The sequence below is a fragment of the Hypanus sabinus genome, chromosome 4 (assembly GCF_030144855.1).
Source record: "Hypanus sabinus isolate sHypSab1 chromosome 4, sHypSab1.hap1, whole genome shotgun sequence".
Lineage (NCBI taxonomy): Eukaryota > Metazoa > Chordata > Chondrichthyes > Myliobatiformes > Dasyatidae > Hypanus > Hypanus sabinus.
This window is the reverse complement of record NC_082709.1, coordinates 96,459,287-96,474,917: the sequence shown is the minus strand read 5'-3', so window position 1 is coordinate 96,474,917 and position 15,631 is coordinate 96,459,287. Positions and strand designations below refer to the sequence as shown.

The following is a 15,631-nucleotide window of genomic DNA, read 5'->3' as shown; positions in this document are numbered from 1 at the left end:
ATTAATGCTATTAAAATGATGATTCTACCGAAATTTTTATATTTATTTCAAGCTTTACCAATTTTTATTCCTAAATCTTTTTTTGATAACATTGATTCAAAAATTTCTTCATTTGTGTGGCAAAATAAAAATCCTAGGTTAAGTAAAAGGCAATTACAAAAATCTAAAAAAGTTGGTGGTTTAGCTCTACCTAACTTTAGATTTTACTATTGGGCGAATAATATTTGTAACTTATTGGAAATCAGATTTGGATTCACAATTGTGCCCACAGTGGGTAAATTTAGAATGCAATGAGGCACAGGGATATTCTCTATTCTCCATTCTGGGTTCTTCTCTTTCTGCCGATTTAGTTAAATTCAATAAACAGATATCCAACCCTGTTGTCAAACATACATTACGAATTTGGTTTCAATTTCGTAAATTTTTTACTCTGAAAAACTTTGTTCTTGATAGCCCTATTTTACTTAATTTTTTTTTCAAACCTTCTTTGACAGATCAAGCCTTTAGCATATGGAAAAGGAAAGGTATAAAATGCTTTCGTGATCTCTTCTTTGAAGGTAGTTTGATGTCTTTCGACCAAATTTCCAACAAATTTGAGTTACCTACATCTAACTTTTTTAGATATTTACAAATTAGAAATTTTTTACATAAAATTCTACCATCCTTCCCCAATTCAACTTCAATGGACTTTTTAGGTATGATTTTTACCTTAAATCCCTATCAGAAGGGATTAGTGGCTTTTATTTATAATATGATTATGAAGATACAACCAGAAATATCAGGTAGAATTAAACAAGAATGGGAAAAAGAACTTCAATATAATATATCAATAGAAAAATGGGAAAAAATTTTACAAATGGTTAATTCTTCTTCTATATGTGCTAAACATACTTTAATACAATTTAAAATTGTACATAGAGCTCATATGTCTAAAGATGAGCTTGCTCGATTCTATTCTCATATTAACCCTCAATGTGACAGATGTCATTCAGATGTGGCTTCATTGACCCACATGTTTTGGTCGTGTCCCACTTTACATAACTATTGGAAGGACATATTTGCTACCATTTCCTCAATTTGGAATATCGATTTACAACCTCATTTTATTACTGCAATATTTGGTACACCAAATGAGGATGATAATCAGTTTTTCCCTTCAATTAGACGAATGATTGCTTTTGTAACATTAATGGCCAGAAGGTCTATATTACAAAATTGGAAAGAAGTAAATCCTCCTACCACATTCCAGTGGTTCTCTCAAACTATTTCTTTTCTGAGCTTGGAAAAAATTAGAAGCACTATTTTTGACTCATCAATTAAATTTGAAGAAACTTGGGGACCGTTCATTCGACATTTTCATATGAATTAATTTGGCCTCTTCCAGACCTTCTCTTTACTTATTCTTGTTCAGGTATGGAGTTCCGGAGTTTTTGGCACTATCATATACAAATAAACTGTTATTATTGCCCATGTTAGTTTAGTTTAGTATTTTTTTTATATTTTTTGCCTGTATTTTGCCTGTAATTTTTTCTTTTTCTTTTGATGATTATTTTTATTTTTTCATATAATTATTATAGATGATTGATTATGTACTATGTTTTTCTGTTGATATTTTAATAGGATATTGTTATCCTATTATTAATTTAATTTCAAGTCTTATGCATTTATAACCTATTTATTATTATATTATGTTTTTTTTATATATGAAATTCAATAAAAAGATTGAAAAAGAAAAAAAGAGATATTGTTCAGAAATCTGATAGCAAATGGAAGTTGTTCCTGAGTTATTCAAAGTGAGTGTTTAGGTACTTTCTCCATATTGATGGTAATGAGAAAAGAACATGTCTGGAGGGTGAGAGTTCTGAGTGATGGATGCTGCTTTCTTTGTGATGGTGGTGAGGAGAAATTTGGATAGGTACATGGATGGTGGTGGGGGGGTGGTTATGGAGGGCAATGCTCTGGGTACAGGTCAATGAGACTAAGCAGATTAATATTTTGGCTTGGACTAGATGGGCCAAAAGGCCTGTTTCTGTGCTGTAGTGTTCCATTACCCTGTAACTATTACAAAAATTACTTTTGCTGCTTTTCTAGAGTCCGGATTGTTACCTGAGTTTTAATTCTGAAGCTGCCATGATTTGAACTCAGACTTTTGGATTGTTCAGTGTAGATTTGTGACAAAAAAAGTTCATCATTCCTTTGATCACTTTCGATCATTCCAACAGTGATGTAGTTTAAAATGAAATAATTTCCATGTAATTCACATCTATCTCATCAGTTCTTTGCTTCAATCTTAGTTGATTGAGCTATTGCATTAATTTTGATCTCCTGATTTGCTCTGTTAATCTAATTCTGTTTTTCTCTCAGAGACAGAAACTTCAGTTAAAAATATTTATTTGTTTCTCACCATTATCAGGATTTGATTTTTTAATAAAACTATGCTTTAAAAATATATTTGTGAACTTATGAACTGGATTTCCACCATGTGTTGAGCATGTTAAACATCACTGACCTTTATGGAAAAAAAACCTTTTTATTACGTTATAGTTTATTCCTCAAATTCAGTTTTAGTTGAAGATGTCCCTGAATTCTGACAGCCAAGATGATTGCTCTGTGGTGCAAGTTGGATGTTTCTACAGTTCTCACTGATTTTCAATTGTTGGTGTTTTTTCGCCATAACTTCCTGTGAATCATTCCCATGCAGTGCTGAGAAACTTTGCCCATGAAGCTTGAATTCTAGCTCTGCATTGTTAGTGAGCTCAGCAGAATGCCAGACATACGGACCCAGATTATTAACTAGCTCATGCCTCTGTATACTCTCATGGTAAAGGTCAATGCTTAGTTTGTGGTGAAGTAAGTGGGTGATGCCTCTAACTTCAGGTATTGTTGAGACCACTGGGCAGATTAGTTGCCTCTACAAATAAGTTGGAATGCAGTCAAATCTGCCTGGACTTGAGTGTGATGCGCAAGCTTCAACCTGGCCTGACATTTGAAATGGAATTTGCTTATAACGGTCTGGTAAATTTAGTACTTAGTCATGGAGTCATCATGTGAGCTATTAATGAAAGGGAAATATTTCAATTTTGTTTTTGCCTTCAATGATTGTGTTTTTATTTAAATAGATTTTTCTCCATTTTGTTGCATCATTTTGGGAAGGTGACCACATTAGCTTTTTTTGCTGATCCATGTGGGTGAACCTACGGAAAGCTTCTGGCCCACTTGGGGTAATTATTTATATTTAAGTTTGCTGACGGCACTGCAGTCATTGGCCAAATCAAAGATGGTGACGAATCAGCATATGGGGGGGGGGGGGGGACATTGAAATTTTGACTCAATGCCAGCAACTTTAAATTTCTCAGTGTTATCATTTCAGAAGATCTGTCCTGGGCCGAGTGCAATTACGAAGAAATCATGGTCGCACTTCTACCTAGTTAGAAGTTTGCAAAGATTTCACATGACATCTAAAACTTTGACAAACTTTATAGATGTGTAGTGGAGAGTTTAGTAACTGGTTGCATCATGATTTGGTATGGAAATACCAATGCCCTTGAATGGAAAATCCTACAAAAGGTAGTAGAAATGGCCAAGTTCATCATGGGTAAAGCCCTCCTCACCATTGACCACATCTACCCAGAGTGCCACCGCAGGAAAGCAGCATTTGTCATCAGGGACCCTCACCACACTGGCCATGTTCTCTTCTCAATGCTGCCATCAGGAAGGTGGTACAGAGCCTCAGGACCCACACTACCAGGTTAAGGAACAGTTATTACCCCTCAACCATCAGCTCTTAAATCAGAATTACCCCATCATTTAACTTTTCCAGCAAGCTATGGATTCACTTTCAAGGACTCTTCATCTCATGTTCTTGATATTTATTGCTTATTTATTCATTATCCCTATTTCTTTCTTTTTCTTCTGTATTTACACAGTTTGTTGATTTTTGCATATTGGTATCTCTGAGGATCTAACCTGGTCCCAATATTGATGCAGCTATAAAGAAGGCAAGACAGCGGCTATATTTTACTAGGAGTTTGAGGAGATTTGGTTTGTCACCTGAAACACTCAAAACTTCTCCAAATTTACTATGAAGAGCAATCTGACAGACTGCACCACTGTCTGGTGTGGGGGTGGGGTGGGTGTTGGAGCCAATGCACAGGATTGAAAGAAGCTACAGAAAGTTGTAAGATTAGTTGGCTCCATCTTGGGCACTATCCTCCATAGTATCCAAGACATCTTCAAGGAGCAGTACTTCAGAAAGATTATGTTTATTATTGAGGACCCCCCATCACCCAGAGCATGCCCTTTTCTCACTGTTACCATCAGGTAGGAGGTACAGAAGCCTGAAGGCACACACTCAGTGATTCAGGAACAGCTTCTTCCCCTTTGCCATCCAATTCCTAAATGGCCATTGAACCCTTGAACATGACCTCACTTTTTTATTATTTCTGTTTTTGTAGTACTATTTTAATTTAACTACTTAATATACATATTAAATATATAGTTACTATAATAGATTTTTTCTCTATATGTATCATGTGATATTCCTGATTCTGATTGTTTATCCATCCTGTTGGGTACGCTCTTGCACTGATTCCATTATGTTTCTTGGATTTTCTGAGTATGCCTGCAAGAAAATGAATCTCACGGTTGTATATGGGGACATATATGTATTTAGTCCTGTATAGTCTTGCTTTATCTGCCTGGGACAGGTCAGCCATATAGTGAAGGTGCAGCTCCCCCTTTTGACTTATCAAGGAATTGCAACTCAAACCACCACCAAGTTATCAGACCTTAAGCAAGCACTTCATCTGTTTAGTCTACTCTGGCAGTCTTTTTCATTTAGTTATATTCTGTTCAAACAGTCTGTCAAAACAGGCAGGACATTCAAGCTTTGCAGGTACTTTTCTCCAAAATGAACCACTTTTAACTGCACTTTTCAATGTATTCTTGACACTCATTAATACCTCTTGTGAGGTATTTACCTAATTCCCTTTAAATTTATTGTTGTTAATTACTGTGGAAGTAGAATCTGTGGAAGTACTACAGTTAGAGGTTGAGTGTCCCTGATCTGAAAACAAGAGAGTAAGAGGTGTAGAATTTCTTAAATGCATTTATCTTAATGCTAGGAGCATAGTAAGAAAGGTGGATGAGCTTAGAGCATGGTTTGATATCTGGAAATATGATGTTGTAGCTATTAGTGAAACATTGTTGCAGGAAGGGTGTGCTGGGTAACTAAATATTCCTGGATTTTGTTGCTTCAGGTGTGATAGAGTCTGAGGGACAAGGGGGGAGGTGTTGCATTGCTTGTCAGAGAAAATATTACAGCGGTGCTCTGACAGGATAAATTAGAGGGCTCGTCTAGGGAGGCTATTTGGGTGGAATTGAGGAATAGGAAAGGTGTAGTAACACTTATAGGGGTGTATTATAGACCACCTAATGGGGAGTGAGAATTGGAGGAGCAAATTCGTAAGGACATAACAGATATTTATAGTAAACACAGGGTTGTAATTGTGGGAGATTTTAATTTTCCACACATAGACTGGGAAACCCATACTGTAAAAGGGCTGGATGGTTTGGAGTTTGTAAAATGTGTGTAGGATAGTTTTTTGCAGCATTACAACTAGAGAAGGGGCAGTGTTGGATCTCCTGTTAGGGAATGAGATAGGTCAGGTGATGGAGGTATGTGTTGGGTAGCACTTCGGGTCCAGTGATCACAATGCCATTAGTTTCAATATAATTATGGAGAAAGATAGGTGGCATTGTGGATAATGAAGTAGGTTTTCGAAGCTTGCAGAGAGACTTAGGCCAGTTAGAAGAGTGGGCTGAATGATGGCAGATGGAGTTTAATGCTGATAAGTGTGAGGTGCTACATTTTGGTAGTACTAATCAAAATAGGACATACATGGTAAATGGTAGGGCATTGAAGAATGCAGTAGAACAGAGTGATCTAGGAATAATGGTGCATAGTTCCCTGAAGGTGGAATCTCATGTGGATAGGGTGGTGAAGAAAGCTTTTGGTATGCTGGCCTTTATAAATCAGAGCATTGAGTATAGGAGTTGGGATGTAATGTTAGAATTGTACAAGGCATTGTTAAGGTCAAATTTGGAGTGTTGTGTACAGTTCTGGTCACCAAATTATAGGAAAGATGTCAAAAAAATAGAGAGAGTACAGTGAAGATTTACTAGACTGTTACTTGGGTTTCAGCACCTAAGTTACAGAGAAAGGTTGAACAGGTTATGTCTTTATTCTTTGGAGTGTAGCAGGTTGAGGGGGGACTCAGTAGGTGTTTTTAAAATTATGAGGGGGATAGATAAAGTTGACGTGGATAGGCTTTTTCCATTGAGAGTAATGTGAGGGAGAACTTCTTTACTCAGAGAGTGGTAGCTGTGTGGAACGAGCTTCCAGTAGAATTGGTAGAGGCAGGTTCGATACTGTCATTTAAAGTAAAATTGGATAGGTATATGGACAGGAAAGGAATGAAGGGTTATGGGCTGAGTGTAGGTCAGTGGGACTAGGTGAGAGTAAGCTTTCAGCACAGACTAGAAGGGCCGAGATGGCCTGTTTCCATGCTGTAATTGTTATATGGTTATATATGAAAATGCTTGGGGCCAGAATTAACCCTTCCTAGGTTTCTCTATCTTTGTCAAAATCTCCCCATTTTTCTTACATCAGCCTTCTTTCAAGAGTTGCACTCCATAATTTTGTCTTGTATCTGGAATTATAAGAATCACAGGATTTCGAAAATTCATTTGCAAATGTCCAAGTCTGAAGGAAGGTGGGGATTATCTGTATTCACACACTGTTATTGGGCTGTCAGTGCTAGGGCTCTAATGTTTTGGCAACAGGAGGCTCCAGATAGGCTCCTTTGTGGCTATATATGGAATCTAACTCTTGTCAATTTCTCCTTGCCAGCTATGCTGTTCACTAAATTAGAAAAGCCTGGGACTTCAAAAAGTTTAAGTTTTGTTTTGAAAAATTCCGTCAGAATTCTGAATCAGAGTGGGAGTGTCTGAACTTACCAGAGACCTCTGTACAAACACCAATCTGTTTCAATCACTCCTTTCTACCCTCATGGTCGGATAAAACCTACCATGCTTGGAGGGAGAAGGGTCTAGTTTCTATTGAAGACCTGTACATAGAGGGATGGTTTGTAACATTTAGTCTGCTGAAAGAGAAATTTGAGCTGCGTCATTCAAATTTTTTTCGTTACTTAGAAATTAGACACTACATTCAATCTAAGATTTGTAATTTTGAAATCCTTCCAGGGAAGCATATATTTTTTGATATTTTAGAGAACCCTCCTGACTCCAAGCATCTCATTTCTAAGTTTGTACGTTTGTTCGATGATTGCACTGTAGCATCTACTGTGAAGATTAGAGACGCCTGGAGAGAGGAGTTGGACATTGAATTATCTGAAGTTGCCTGGAACAAGAGTTGGTCTATGATACAGGTGTGCTCTGTTAACAGCAGACAACAACTGATCCAGTTTAAAGTTGTCCACTGTCTCCAATACTCTAAACTTAGCTTGCACAGGATTTACCCTTCCGTCTCGCCAATGTGTGATAGATGCCAAGGGATGGAGACCACGTTGTCACACACATTTTGATTACTGACTGGATTTTGGTCCAAAGTATTTGACTGGTACTCAAAGGCCAATAAAAGGTCCTTCCCCTTGGAAGCTGGGGTCGCCATCTTTGGCTGTTCGCAATCTATTATTTACTTCTCTACAGCCACACAACAGTCTCTGATGCTGGGGATGATTGTCGCCAAAAGACTTACCTTGAGTGAATGGAAATCACCCTCTTTCCCCCTTCTTTCCGGAGATGGCTGGCTGACATTTCCTCAGTCATACAGATGGAGAAACTTAGGTTCTTGGGAACCAATTCAATTAAAAATTTTTCGTCTATCTGGGATCCATTTCTTGCCTTCCTGGACGAGGCCTGGGGCGGATGAACAATTCCCCCCCCCCCCCCCCCCAGCTGATTTCTTACGACCCTCATTTGAGATTTAATGTTTAGTATTTTTGAGCAATTTGTACAATAGGCATCCCTCTAATGTTATGTCCCTTTTTTTTGTTTATTTCATTTTTACACATGTCTGAGCTGGTATGTTCTTGTTGATTTCATTTTTTTTTGAAAATTTTAAAAATAAAGTATTAAAAAAATAAGTATTTTGGATTTTGGATTATTTGCATGTTATATAATGGGATCCATGTCTAAACTTGAAATCCATTTACATTACATATCCAGCTTGTGTACTGCTGGTGTGAAGCTCACAGAGTGAACACTCCTCAGTAGGGGCACAGTCTGACCTGGTGGAGCTGGGTCCTTCACAGATTGTTGGAGTTGAATGATCGCCCCAGCCATGTCTATTACCGGGTTGCAACGCTGTGATTGGCTTCACATCCACCACTGATTTCAAACACTCACTTGTTCCACAGCAACTATGATGGGGGGGGGGGGGTAGTTTTATATACTGTTTTAATAATTTTGTGCATGAAATAATTCAGATTCAGTTTATTGTCACTTCGAAACCACAAATGCAATGCAGTTAAAAAATGAGACAACGTTCCCCCAGAATGATATCGCAAAAGCATATGACAAAACAGACTACACCAGAAAATCCACGTAACGTTTGGCAATCCCCAATCCAAAGTCCGGAGAGGCTGCTGCATATTAATATCGTGCTACCGTCTGTTTGCGTTCCCCGGAAAGGAGCTCCAAATTCACCAGACGAAAACAAGACCAAAAACTAAAGCCACAAGACTTGCACAAAAATCACATAATTACAACATATAGTTACAACAGTGCAAACAATAGCATAATTGATTAAAAAAAAGACTATGGGCACAGTAAAAATAGTCCAAGATATTAAAGGACTAAGTTCAAAAGAAATCACCACAGTTTCCACAAGTCCCCAGGGTCTCAACAGACTCGCCATCCCATGCCGGTGGCAGAAGGGAGTACCCCTGCTATGGACTTCCAAGGCGCTGCCCGACTCAGCCTCGCAGACACAGCACACAATGGAAGCTCCATCGAAACCAGCCTCACAAACGCAGCACACACTGAAAGCGACCTGAGTCTGTCGAAAGGAGTCCGAGTCTGTCGAACCTCCGAGCTGGCGACCATCCCCTCCGGCACAGCTTCTCCAAGCAACATCCTCTGCCGAGCGTATTAAGACAGCCCCGTCAAAGGCCATCGGCAGTGCGACCCCGAGGACTGGGGGCCTGTTCTTCCCAGCAGAGTCCCGGACCTCACAGCAGCAACAGCAACGAAGAAGGTCTTCCTGGAATTTCCCGAAGTTTCTCCGTGCTTCCACGTCCGTTTTCAATCGATTATGATTGCGCACGGCACCCCACTTCACAAATAACAGATAATCAGTTCCGGAGTGGCCGCTGCAAGCTGAATTGCACTGCCATTTTGGATCAATTTTGGATCAATAATTGCCTTCAATTTGCAGTTTGTCATGATAGATCTTTGTTTCATGATCAGCATACTGTTAAGCACTATATATTCACTCCAATGCTGTTGAATCCACTCTTTCAATACACAAACAAGATCTTAATTTTTCACTTTATGCAGTATCTTACTATTTTTCATTAACTTCGGTTCATTGCATACGTATGTGAGATTATTTCTTAGAACTATCTGTGGTACACAGAGACCAAGAGGCCCATACCCAAGCTATCCTCCTTCTGCAGCTGCTCTTAGGACCTTCTATGGTGGAGTTCAGAGAATTCGGTTGTATTTTAGAGATACAGCATGGAATGGCCCTTCTGGTACAACAAGCCCATGACACCCAGTTATACCCATGTCACCAATTAGTCTACTAACCTGTACAGTTGGGAGGAGGCTGGGGTACTTGGAAAAAATGAATGTGGTCTTGGGAGAATTGTAGACAGTGGTGCTAATCACTATGCTACTGTGCCACCTGTTAGGTTGTTCATAGGCTCTGTCAGATTGGTTGCTGTACTCTGGAATTTATAGTGCCTGGCTGTCTTTTGTTGTGCATCTTCTCATGCTGCTTGTGGCTAGAAGAACAACATTTCAAGGAGGTGATTGATGAAAAGAGGGAGAAAGCTAAATCAGATGGGTGGAGTTGGGATCTGCAGTCTCACAGGAACATTTAGAGATACGGCAAGGTAAGAAGTTTTTCTGGGCCAATAACCCCACACTGCCCAATTATACCCATGTGATCAACTAATCCGTATGTGTTTGCAATAATGGAAGAAACCAGAGCACCCAGAGGGATTCATGTAGTCATAGAGAGAGCGGTCAAACTCCTTACAGAAAGCAGTTGAATTGAACCTTGGTAATAACATGACACTGACTTATGCGGCCATGCTATCCACACTATACAACTTAAAACAGAACATTACAACACAGTAAACACGAGGAAACCTGCAGATGCTGGAAATTCAAGCAGCACACACAAAATGCTGGTGGAACACAGCAGGCCAGGCAGCACCTATAGGAAGAAGCACTGTTGACATTTCGGGCTGAGACCCTTCATCAGGACTGACTGAAAGGAGAGATACTAAGAGATTTGAAAGTAGGAGGTTCCCCCTCCTACTGGAAAGGTGATAGGCAAAAGGGATACAGAGCTGGAGAAGGGAAAGGATCATGTAACGGGAGGCTAAGGGAGAAAGAAAGGGGGAGGTGAGAACCAGAGGGAGATGGAGAACAGGCAGAAAGAGAAAAAAAAGGGGAGGGGGAAAAACTAAATATATCAGGGATGGGGTAAGAGGGGGAGGAGGGGCATTAGTGGAAATTAGAGAAGTCAATGTTCATGCCATCAGGTTGGAGGCTACCCAGACGGTATATAAGGTGTTGTTCCTCCAACTTGAGTGTGGCTTCATTTTGACAGTAGAGGAGGCCATGGATCGACATATCAGAATGGGAATGGGACAGTGCTTGATGCTGCCTGGCCTGCTACACTACAACATAGTACAGGCCCTTTGTCACAATGTTGTGTCAACTTTTTATCTCACTCTAAGATCAAGCTAAGCCTTCCCTCTTACAATGCCCTCCATTTTTATATATCTATTAATTGGGAGCAGAAACATAGTACCTTAAGCCTGTTATACCATTTAATGAGTAATCTGTTTGAAACATCAACTCCATATTTCGTTCCACCCTTGGTGAGCTTTCATCCCTCAGCTTATCAACAAACAGTCCAAGATACTGCTTTGAAAAATGTTTGAGGAAGACCTTTACAGCGGCTCATGATAATATGAGAGAAAATAATTTCACATCAAAACTAACCAATCCCTTACTTTTAAGCACCAATCCACAAGCGGAAATATCATCCCTATATGAACCTTACATCATCCCCTGGCATCTGGCATGGTGCCAGAGGACTGGAAAATTGAATAAGTTACTGCACTCTTTAAGAAAGGAGGAAGGCAGCAGAAAAGAAATTATAGATCAGTTAGCCTGACCTCAGTGTTTGGGAAGATGTTGAAGTGAATTGCCTAAGATGAGGCTATCGAGTACTTGGTATTACAGGACAAGATAGGTCAAAGTCAGCATGGTTTCCTCTAGAGAAAATCTTGCCTGATGAACCTGTTGGTATTTTTTGGGGAGATTACTGGTAGGATAGATAAATAAAGGGGATATTGTTTATTTGGACTTTCAGAAGGCCTTTGACAAGGTGCCATATAAGAGGCTGCTTACCAAGTTAAGACCCCATGGGTATTACAGGAAGGATTACAATTTGGTTCCAGTGATAATAACACCATTAGTTTCAACTTGATCATGGATAAAGATAGATCTGGTCCTCAGGTTGAGGTTCTAAACTGGAAAAAGGCCAAATTTGAAGAAATGAGAAAGGATCTAAAAAGCGTGGATTGGGACAGGTTGTTCTCTGGCAAGGATGTCGTTAGTAAGTGGGAGGCCTTCAAAGGAGAAATTTTGAGAGTGCAGAGTTTGTTCTTATCAGGATTAAAGGCAAAGTGAATAAGAATAAGGAACCTTGGTTCTCTAGGGATATTGGAACTCTGATAAAGAAGAAGAGAGAGATGTAAGACATGTATAGGAAACAGGGAACAAATAAGGTACCTGAGTGTAAAAAGTGCAAAAAAAACTTCAGAAAGAAATCAGGAGGGCTAAAAGAAGACATGAGGTAGCTTTGGCAGTCAAGGTGAAGGATAATCCAAAGAGCTTCTACAGATATATTAAGAGCAAAAGGGATAAAAATGGTTCTCTTGAAGATCAGAGTCGTTGGCTATATATGCAACCAAAAGAAATGAGGTAGGTCTTAAATGGGTTTTTTGCGTCTGTATTTACTAAAGAAACTGGCATGGAGTCAATGGGAATATGGCAAACAAATAGTGAGGTCATGGAACCTATACAGATTGAAGAGAAGGAGGTGCTTGCTATCTTGAGGCAAATCAGAGTAGATATCTCCCCAGGACCTGACAGGGTATTCCCTCGGACATTGAAGGAGACTAGTGTTGAAACTACAGGGGCCCTGGCAGATATATTTAAAATGTCGGTATCTACGGGTGAGGTGCCAGAGGATTGGAGGATAGCTCATGTTATTTCATTGTTTAACAAAGGCTCTAAAAGTAATCCGGGAAACTTATTATATAAGTTTGATGTCAGTAGTAGGTAAATTATTGGAAGGAGTACTAAGAGATAGGATCTACAAGTATTTAGATTAACAGGGACTTATTAGGGAGAGTCAACACGGCTTTGTGCATGGTAGGTCATGTTTAACAAATCTATTAGAGTTTTTCGAGGAGGTTACCAGGGAAGTGTATGAAGGGAAGGCAGTGGATGTTGTCTACATGGCCTTCAGTAACGCCTTTGACAAGGTCCCGCATGGGAAGATTCAGTCGCTAGGTATACATGGAGAAGTAGTAATTTGGATTAGACATTGGCTCAATGGAAGAAGCCAGAGAGTGGTAGTGGAGGATTGCTTCTCTGAGTGGAGGCCTGTGACTAGTGGTGTGCCACAGGGATCAGTGCTGGGTCCATTGTTATTTGTCATCTATATCAATGATTTGGATGATAATGGATCAGCTGATGATACAAAGATTGTAGTGGACAGTGAGGAAGGTTTTCAAAGCTTACAGAGGGATTTGGACTAGCTGGAAAAATGGGCTGAAAAATGGCAGATGGAGTTTAATACAGACAAGTGTGAGGTATTGCACTTTGGAAGGAAAAACCAAGATAGAACATACAAGGTAAATGGCAGGACACTGAGGAGTGCTGTGGAACAGAGGGATCTCGGAATACAGGTACAAAATTCCGTAAAAGTGGTGTCACAGGTAGATAGGGTAGTAAAGTGAGCTTTTGGTACATTGGTCTTTATAAATCAAAGTATTGAGTATAAGAGTTGGAATGTTATGGTGAGGTTGTATAAGGCATTGGTGAGGCCGAATTTTGCATATTGTGTGCAGTTTTGGTCACCGAATTACAGGAAGAATATTAATAAGGTTGAAAGAGTGCAGAGAAGGTTTACAAGGGTGTTGCCAGGAGAAACTGAGTTACAGAGAAAGGGTGAATAGGTTAGGACTTTATTCCCTGGAGCAGAGAAGAATGAGGGGAGATTTGATAGAGGTATATAAAATTATGATGGGTATCCATTGTACTTCCATTGTACTAAATCTAGCATTTCATTATTAACCTCTCTCACCATCTGTAATAGAAAATTATTTGCAAGTCTTATGATCTGGAAATCTATTTAAATAAGGAAAGTGCAAATCTATCAGATAATAAAATAGCAAATGGTGATGTTCATATATTTTGCTTCCACTAATTAATGCTTAAAGCTTGGTTGCCTCATTTATTTTCTCGGTGTCCCACCTTGATCTATGTATTGGAATACAGAAGCTAGATGAGTATCTTCTGGGCTAAAACTGAAAGCTTGTAAAAAGTTTGCTAATGAATTCTGTTTAAACATGAGTATATAATTAAATTTGAAACTGACTTGGAAGATTTAAAAGAAATGATTGCAGTCAATGAACTTGCACTTGCACTCCTCCATTATAGTTTGATGCTATTATTTAAAATAGAAATTTGATGGTAGTCCACAGTCCTCAGCTTGATCAGTCATCTATTTATTCCCCTTCATAGGTACTGTCTAACTTGCTGAGATCCTCCATAATTTTGTTTTTATTTCTCAAGATTTCCAGCATCTGAAGAATCTTTAATGTTTAGAAGTTTGTTGATTGTGCTCTTAATATTACTACCATTGGAAAGGAGGTAGAGAAGCCTGACCACCCACAGTCAACAATTTCGGACATCTTCCCCTTTGTCATCAGATTTCTGAATGGTTCATGAACAGCACCTCACTATTTTTCTCAGACTTGATTTTATTGTATCTTAAGAAAATGCCCAATAATTTCCAAGTTGAAATGCTTAAGATTATACCAGTAGCGTATGGTAGTGCTTGAAGTAGTAAAAATTAACCTCTAGTCTTTAATAATATGTTTCCTAGTAGCCATGTTGAAGTATAGCTTTTACATTACTAGTCACATAACTTATAGTGTGTTACAAAACCCCGTAACTGGGTCACTTACCAGCAAAGATAGAGAGGTCCGTTGAAGTCTGATGGTACTATTTTTAACAGTATTTATTGATAAAGGGGCACAAAAATAAGATCAATGCAAATATACAGATAATATACATCGTCAATACTAAATCTAAAAGCGCAGGTATAGTAATAATAAGAAATAGCTCTATCGTTGTCTAGGGGATAATGTATTGTCCGATGGAAATATAGATGTCACTGTTAGTTCGTTCAAGCTGCAGCGTTTTGGGGTTGAGAGAGAGAGACGGGTTAAACTTGCCCAGTTCTTTTATGAAGCCAATCCTTCGAGTCATGGGGAGTTGGTTTCCCTGTTGTTAGTTAAAAGCCGTTTTACCGTGGTAAAAGCCACCAGTTCCGGGCAAATGGAACCGAACGCACGTGGCCTCCTGCCAATGGCTTCCGCTATTACGGGATCGCTAGCGTTTCTTCTGGTGTGTCTTATCCTGACTCACAGGGTCGCAGATGTCAGTCAGGTTGGGGGTGATGCAATCCCTCCCTCAACCAGCCCACTTTGCCTGAGGGCTTCCACGTAGCCCAGTATTTCAATCCACAAGTTCGTCTTCAAGAGACAATGGCCGTGTCCCATAGCGTTATCTCTCCGGGGGAATGAGACATTCCGCATGTCTCTCTCTCTCTCATTTCCTGGGTCTCCTGACCCAACTCAATAGTGATCTGGCGATTCTCACAAAGGAGGGGGCTGCAGGCGTAACAAGTGACTATCTAATTCTGTTTCATGCCTCTGTCATTTTGCATAGGCAATCGGTATTGCGTATCTTGGCACATTGGGTTGGACCGTGTTGAAGAAACCAAGCTCAATATTTGATCCAGATCAAACTGGTTTGTTTGCTTTTGCATTGCTGCACGTGAATTGATATTTGTCAAGTTTTTTGTTCTGTAGTTCTGTTATTTCTGGCTTAAGATGGCGCTGCTGAAGGTGACAGCTTACTGGCAGTTTGCAAAGCAAGAATTGCAACTAAATACTTTAACAACATTTTTACTTTTAAAAAAATGGTAAACGATCACCACAAACAATGAAGAGGAAGGCGAAGATGAAGCTGATATGAGGGTTGAGGCGTGTGGATGCAAGTGTAGTCG

The 15,631-nt window shown here is 39.4% G+C and overlaps 1 protein-coding gene across 7 annotated transcripts in view; it reads left to right on the top strand.

Moving 5' to 3' along the window:
• Positions 1-15,631, top strand: part of lrch1 (leucine-rich repeats and calponin homology (CH) domain containing 1) — a 484,761-nt gene that overhangs the window by 33,974 nt on the left and 435,156 nt on the right. Inside the window, exon 2 of one of the 7 annotated variants that reach the window (XR_009511717.1) lies at positions 15,292-15,373. The exons of the other annotated variants lie outside the window; for them this stretch is intronic. The gene's annotated coding sequence lies outside the window, so the exon portion shown is untranslated. The remainder of the gene's footprint in view (positions 1-15,291; positions 15,374-15,631) is intronic. 7 annotated transcript variants of the gene reach the window in all.